This window comes from Aquarana catesbeiana, linkage group LG06 (genome assembly GCF_042186555.1).
Source record: "Aquarana catesbeiana isolate 2022-GZ linkage group LG06, ASM4218655v1, whole genome shotgun sequence".
Classification (NCBI taxonomy): Eukaryota; Metazoa; Chordata; class Amphibia; order Anura; family Ranidae; genus Aquarana; species Aquarana catesbeiana.
The window spans coordinates 238,533,633-238,540,777 of NC_133329.1; the positions used below are offsets into that span (position 1 = coordinate 238,533,633).

At 49.3% G+C, this 7,145-nt stretch overlaps 1 long non-coding RNA gene across 1 annotated transcript; it reads right to left on the minus strand.

The window, feature by feature from the left end:
• Positions 1–323: 323 nt before the first annotated feature.
• Positions 324–5,720, minus strand: LOC141146663 (uncharacterized). Its single transcript, XR_012244971.1, has 2 exons — positions 5,429–5,720; positions 324–1,647 (listed from the first exon to the last, which is right to left on the minus strand). It is a non-coding gene; the product is annotated as an uncharacterized lncRNA (long non-coding RNA).
• Between the last annotated feature and the right edge of the window lie 1,425 nt (positions 5,721–7,145).

The window sequence follows — 7,145 nt, forward strand, 5'->3', positions numbered from 1 at the left end:
TACCATTTTGAAAACCGTTAGGCCTCCCGCTGTAGCCGCTCGGAGACACCCCCTTTCCCGCAGTGCCACCATCTCCTTATTCCATCCACCATGATGGAATACACCGGAGGGGCTGATCTTGCCGATGAGCCCCCCACCCCTTTTGGATTACCAACTTCTTACTGCCACCGTCAGAGACCAACAAGCAACTCCGCCACCCTCTGTAAACACCCCTTATTTGCTGTTATGACGACCGTCTTCCACCTGGAATACAAAAAGAAAAATCACAACAAACACCCAACATAAATTGTATACACTTCTGATTTTATATATATCTATATATAGGGAGGGAGGGTGGGAAAACTGCCTCCTCCTGTGTCTTCTTTCTCTCCACTGCCCCTTCCTGGCTCCACCTCTCCCCTTAAGTAATGCCACTCCCCCTTTTACAAGTTCCTATCTTCCACCACCCTTCCTAGACACTCCCATTCCCTATTTCCAATTAACCCCTCTTGTGTCTCCTTCTCCACACTGTCATGCCCGGCCCTCCTTTATCATTCCTTCCTCATTTTCACTCCGGGCCTCCCTTGACCAGTGTAGTCAAAATGACCCCCATGAATTAACTGTTATGCACCTAAACTCCAACCCACTTTAATATCCATTTATAATAATTGAGTCCACACCTTGTTTTGGAGTATAAATGGCCATAACAGCTTTTATTAGACAAACCAACCAGATAACTCCACTATCAAATCAACATAAAACCCATACCATAACATTTTACCCCAGTCCGTTGGTCTCTGACGGCGACTCACCTTGTTTACCAAATATGTATACCAAAAATATATATACCACCACGCACTGCGGGTACCATTTTGAAAACCGTTAGGCCTCCCGCTGTAGCCGCTCGGAGACACCCCCTTTCCCGCAGTGCCACCATCTCCTTATTCCATCCACCATGATGGAATACACCGGAGGGGCTGATCTTGCCGATGAGCCCCCCACCCCTTTTGGATTACCAACTTCTTACTGCCACCGTCAGAGACCAACAAGCAACTCCGCCACAGCCTGAAAGAGTGACCAACTTACTCTTGAAGGCACCTCCACACCCACAGGGCCCTTTGAATCCCTTCCTGCAAGCCCAGACTAGAGGTCAATCCCCCATCTGAAAGATGAACTCCATCCTTTATCCAATAGAGCCCAACATTGGTCTCTAATTCTAGATGCCCAATGACTAAACCTCCATTATTAACCACAACCTCCCCACCATTTTGTTTATGCATATGCGTGTTTTCTGAATGCTAGTCACTAATCTAGCCCGTCTCCAAACTGTCCGGGCAAATATGTCCGACCATAGCCGCAGAGTACCCGGAAAATCAGCCTTTAACTGCAGAAAATCAGCCTTGATGTCTGTGATCAGCTCCCTGACCGGACGTACCCCCCAAACCACTAACCCCTGCATGGATTACCAAAACATCGGGAGGTCTGTCCAACTTTCATATCATACCACTTCCCGAACTACTCTCTCCCACCTCATACCAGGCGTACCCAACCACCGCAAATGAGCTTCTTTCCGCGAAATGCCCAATCCCAGCACACATAGAAATGACCGAGGATCCAAATGAGGCGTGTGGAACCTCCATCTGAAAATGAGGCGTGTGGAACCTCCATCTGAAATGAGACGACAAAACATCCAAGGTAGCAATACTCCAGCATATCCCCACATACTGACAACCTCATTTAAAACACCCCGTAAATCCGGTTTACCTCCCCCTGTTCTCTTTCTTTAAAATTGTATTTTATTTATTTATTTATTTATTTATTTTTTTTTTTTTTAAATGCGGAATCTCCTTGATTCCCACCTCCCGTTCCTCCACACCGCCGCCTCATCCTACCCACACCTGGCAGCTTCAGTAGCCGCCCCTATGCGGAAGGAGTGTGAAGCGTATTGTTCCCCCTCCAAGCCTGCCCTGAAAAGGCATTTGCTGAACACCGACATAAATTGGAATTTTTGATAAATAGGACCCATCTTTATGCCTTAGACATAAAATGCCAGCGAAGATACCGCAGTAAAACAGTAAGACCTCATAGCTTGATATACATACTGAACACAACATCCCACATATGGCCCTCAGACTGGCAAACGTGACAGGCCGTCTCATAACCAATTTCATGTGACCCCTCCGGAAAACCCCCCCCCCTTTTTTTTTTTTTTTTTAAGCCTGTTTCACCCAAACTCTTTTGTTGCGTCCTCCTCCCCCATCAGTTGTAAAATCATGACAGGCCTGCCATCTTCCGCTCAATGGCAGAGACCAATCCCCCACGTTCCATGTTCCTAGTCACAAAATACAAAACCCACAACCTTACCTCCGCCCTGTCCTTACCAATCCTGGCCTCCTGTACCATTAACAACCACTCCTTCCATACCTTAGTATAATGCGCCCGCGTGGCTACACTCACTGACTGCCGAATCCATCCCGCGGCGACTCCAATGCCAGCTCCCACATCCAATCTGTGTAAGGGACTCCCTCCTGCTCTGCGCCCGGGGTCAACTCTCTGAATCTGTCCCACTGAAAGCGAGACCGTGCATCAGCCAGTGTATTATACACTCCAGGTATGTGACCAGCATACAAGAAAATGTGCAGTCCCAAGCACCTCAACACCAACCTACGCAATAGCCTTAGTACAGGTGGTGATGACGCCGACATGCGGTTGATCACCTGGACCACTCCCCTGTTGGCACAATTCAGTCCCGATTTCATATTCCTACAAGCCTCACCCCCAAAGTTCCAACGCCGGTACTACTGGAAAGAGTTCCAGTAACACCAGGTTACGCGAACCCTGCCTCCACCCATACTTGCGGCCAAGGACCCGCACTCCACTGCCCTTGAAAAAAACGCCCCATAACCCTTAGCCCCTACCGCGTCTGTAGTTAAATCCATGTCACCGGGCCCGACATCCACAACGATCTGCCGTTGTACGACTCCAGAAACTCATACCATACCTTCAAGTCCTCCCGGTGTTCCCTATTAAGCCCGACCAAATATGTAGGTGCCTTGACCCCTACCGTTGCTGCCGACAGCCGTCGACAGAACACCCTCCCCATTGGGATTATCCTACAAGCGAAAGTCAACTTACCTAGTAACCACTGCAAAGCCCTCAACTGGACTTACCACAGTCTGTGGATCCCTCAAATTACTTTGTATAAGTTCTCCAACTTACCTCTGGGCAGGCGACATTCCACTGTTTCCACATCTACCACTATCCCCCCAACAAACTGAGTTCCGTCGTCGGGGCTTCTGTTTATCCTCTGCTAAAGGCACTCCAAAAAAAACCTGCCCGCGAAGTGCTGCAACGTGGATAGCAGAATCGCACACACGTCGGAGGCAGTAATGTATGACCGAATCTAGGCCCGACACATCCCTAACCACCCACTCCCGAAATGAGCTAAATGCTTCAAACATGGCACCATAAATGAAGCAACCCATAGGTAAGCATTTGTCTACATAAAACTGTTCTTGCCAATAACAACCCAACGGCCGGAAACTATCCGGATGCCCCGGAAGCAAGCGGAAGGCAGATTCTATGTCCGACTTGCCATCAATGGCTCTTTTGCTATACTTCCTCACCCATCATACTGCCACGTTGAATGACGTGTAAGACCCAGTGCATGCTTCCGGATCGATAAATCATTCACCAAACTCCCTTAGGAAATGACCAATGATGAATAAGTCGGAACTTGTTCGGTTCCTTCTTAGGCCCCACCCCCCAAGGTGAAACAACTAAATCCTGTATAGGTATTATCCACAAACGGCCCCCCATCCGACCCAAAGCCACTTCCTTTGCCAATTTTTTCCCCCCCACTAACCTTCTAATTTCTTGTCAGTGGTGGAACCACTGCCCATGAACATGGTATACGAAAACCTTCCCCAAACCCCGTGACCAATAGCCTCATCGCTACCTAGTCCGGATACCTACTTAGAAAAGGCTGCTTCCTTTTCACCTTTCCGGCATCGTCCCTTTCATGTGCAGGCTCGCTGTGACGCCTCCCTTTTTTTTTTTTTTTTTTTTTTTTTTTTGAAGCACTCGTGCTTAAACTTACAGGACCCCCCAAATTTACAATTTGTAAATGTCCGCGGAATCAGCCTGTACCTCCTTTTTCTTCATCCCCCCTTCTTGGAATTATCCGGTTTTACCCTATCACAGGTTAAATTTTTCCAGCGGCAATAGGGAAAAATATCTCCACATATTCACCCTTGACAATATTATCCCGAACCTCCTGCTTTAAGTGTGTTCCCAGTGGACCCTCAAAGCACCCATATACCTCGCCCTTCGCCGCATCCGCAATACTCACCACCTCCACTCTGGCCGTTGTTGCCGCCCCCTCTGTAGCCCCCCTTTTTTCCTTGACCCGCTCCTTCTGCTGCCGCCCCCGAGGGGTCCGGCACCCTCTGCACCCTTACCCTAGTCGCCATAGCACCTCTTTCCCCCCCGGTTACCGTTCCCTTCCAAGGGCCACCTGCGGCAGCTGTTCCTGTACCAGTTCAAATCTACCCACCAAATTCTGCAATCCTTTCGATAAATCCTTCAATTGCGCCCCTGATCCAGAACTGGCCGGCCTTGGAGCCGCCAATTGCTGATCAGGCGCCCCCCCCCCCCCTTTATCCCCACTGTACCCGCTGTTACGACCCCTAATAAGTCATGTAATGCCTTAATCACAGATAAATCATTGCTGGACTCACCGGGCTGTCTGGGAGCACGCCCCCACCGCCTCCGATTGGTCTCTCCTGCTGGCACTTGTTGTTCTTCGCTGTCGGACACCTCACCTTCCGAGCGATCGTCCTGCTCCCTGACAGTTGGCGTTGTCAGCCCCCCGGGTGAAGAGGCCCCGGAAGCCATGAAGATCTGATCATATAAGGGCCGACTCTCTCCTGCCGCTATACTTCTTCCTGAACCGCCACTAGGAGTCGCCCTGGCTGCACCGATCGGCCTGCTTGTGACCACCACCGCCATCCTTCTGTCCATGTGCCAGTCTGTTGGCTAAGCCCCGCCCACCCACAGCCTTGCTGACCGCTCTAATCCCCCTCCGGTGGCCACTGTGTCCTCACTACTCCCCCCCTTAGCCCCCCTGCCTGTTCTGCCACCCCCATGTGTTAAACCCTCACTCTGAGGCCTGTGAAACTCTGGCGGTGAAGCGGCGCCATAACGGCCCGTGGCCCCGCCCCCCGGAGTAGGCCTGCGGCGTGCAGACCGCCCGGGCCCTGAGTTATCCTGTCGCTGTGTCCGCTTCGCTGGGGGCGCTGATCGGTCCCCCCGAGGGCTCCCTGTCTGCCGAGCAGGCCGCGATGGCGGCCCTGGTGAAAAACACGCCGGAGGCCGCGACCTCCGCACGTGATGGGTCTCTTCCACTGTCCACGATCCCTCCTCATCCAATATCAGTGCCCCGACTTGCCTCTTCAGCCAGTCCACTCCTCTCGTCGCCGTCGCAGCCCTCAGCCTCGCCAGGATGGTGTCCTGTCCTCCATGCTGATGCTGGAGGAGCAGTGAATAAAACTGCCTCCTCCTGTGTCTTCTTTCTCTCCACTGCCCCTTCCTGGCTCCACCTCTCCCCTTAAGTAATGCCACTCCCCCTTTTACAAGTTCCTATCTTCCACCACCCTTCCTAGACACTCCCATTCCCTATTTCTAATTAACCCCTCTTGTGTCTCCTTCTCCACACTGTCATGCCCGGCCCTCCTTTATCATTCCTTCCTCATTTTCACTCCGGGCCTCCCTTTCACCTCTGTAATTGACCCATAAAATCTATTTTACAGGTCTAATGTGCACCTTCCCTCCCCTTTAGGGAGTGTGGTGGAGCCTGGCACCCTGCTTGGCTCCCTCGCCAAGATACAGCTTCCTCTACTCTGGAACCAGAAACCAGATATAGCTGAGAACTAGACACATGCAATTCATTTTGGGTCCGAATACAAATTGGGACAAATTTTTGGTTATACGGAAATTCGGCTGTATCTGAATCTCTGAATGAAATAGTAACAAATAGTAATACATTTAGTTGAAATCTGGTAAAATGTATTTTGTTTATTCATTTTCTAATGATTTCCAACTTTTCAAAATGATTAGAATAACCACTTGCCGACCACCCGCCGTCAAACAGAATGGCACTGCTGCACGAATCGCCGTAGCTGTATGGCGCTCACACCAGTGGCAATCTAAATCGTTACAGAACCAATCAGTCTTCAGGTCCAGGCCATGATTTCTGGCCTGGACCTGCTGACCGGTTCTGGTGAATGAAAATGCTTCCTTTGCCTGTATATGTAAACACAGGCAGAGGAAGTGATGTCATCTCCCGTTCTGGAATTCTTTTCAGTTCCAGAGCGTGGAGAGAGGACATCTAACAGAGAGTTGCACCAACACTACACTGACACAGTACACGCATAGCTCCACACTGTCCCTGATTTTGAGGGACTGTCCCTCATTCAGAACAAAGCCCCTCTGTCCCTCTTTCCTCCTCATTTGTTCCTCATTTTGGTCTGATCTATATAGTTGCATATAAAATACACTTTTTATCCTTAAAAAAGTGTTTCCAGGTGCTAAACCTTTCATCCAACTTCTAAACTACTGCATTTGTAAATTTTGAAAACCAGAATAAAGGAATAGCAGTGGTAAAAAAAAGCACTCGTGTTTAACCAATCTTTTTTTGTATAATTCTCCTTTAAAAGGGGTGGGCCGGGTGTGTCCTATCCCTACATACATTTGCTATTAGGTGTCCCTCGCTTGCATCACAAGGGATGGTGAGTATTTTGCAGCTCTCATTTGTTTTGAGAGAAAGAAAAGAAAACACTTTTTTTTTTTTATTTTTTTTTATAATTTTCAAAACTTTGTGACAAAAAGCGAGACCTGCAAAATACTTACCATGCCTCTCAGCAAATAGCTTGGGGTTTCTACTTTTCAAAATGGGGTCATTTGAGGGGGTTTGTACTATCTGGGCATTTCATGACCTCCGAAACTGTGATAGGTAGTGAGCAGTGAAATCAAGAATTTGTGCCCTTAGAAAGCCTGAAGGCGGTGATTGGTTTTCGGAGTCCTGTACACGGCTAGACTGCCAAAAAGTCCCACACATCTGGTATCCCTGTGCTCATGAGAAGAAATGAATGTATTTTGGGGTGCAA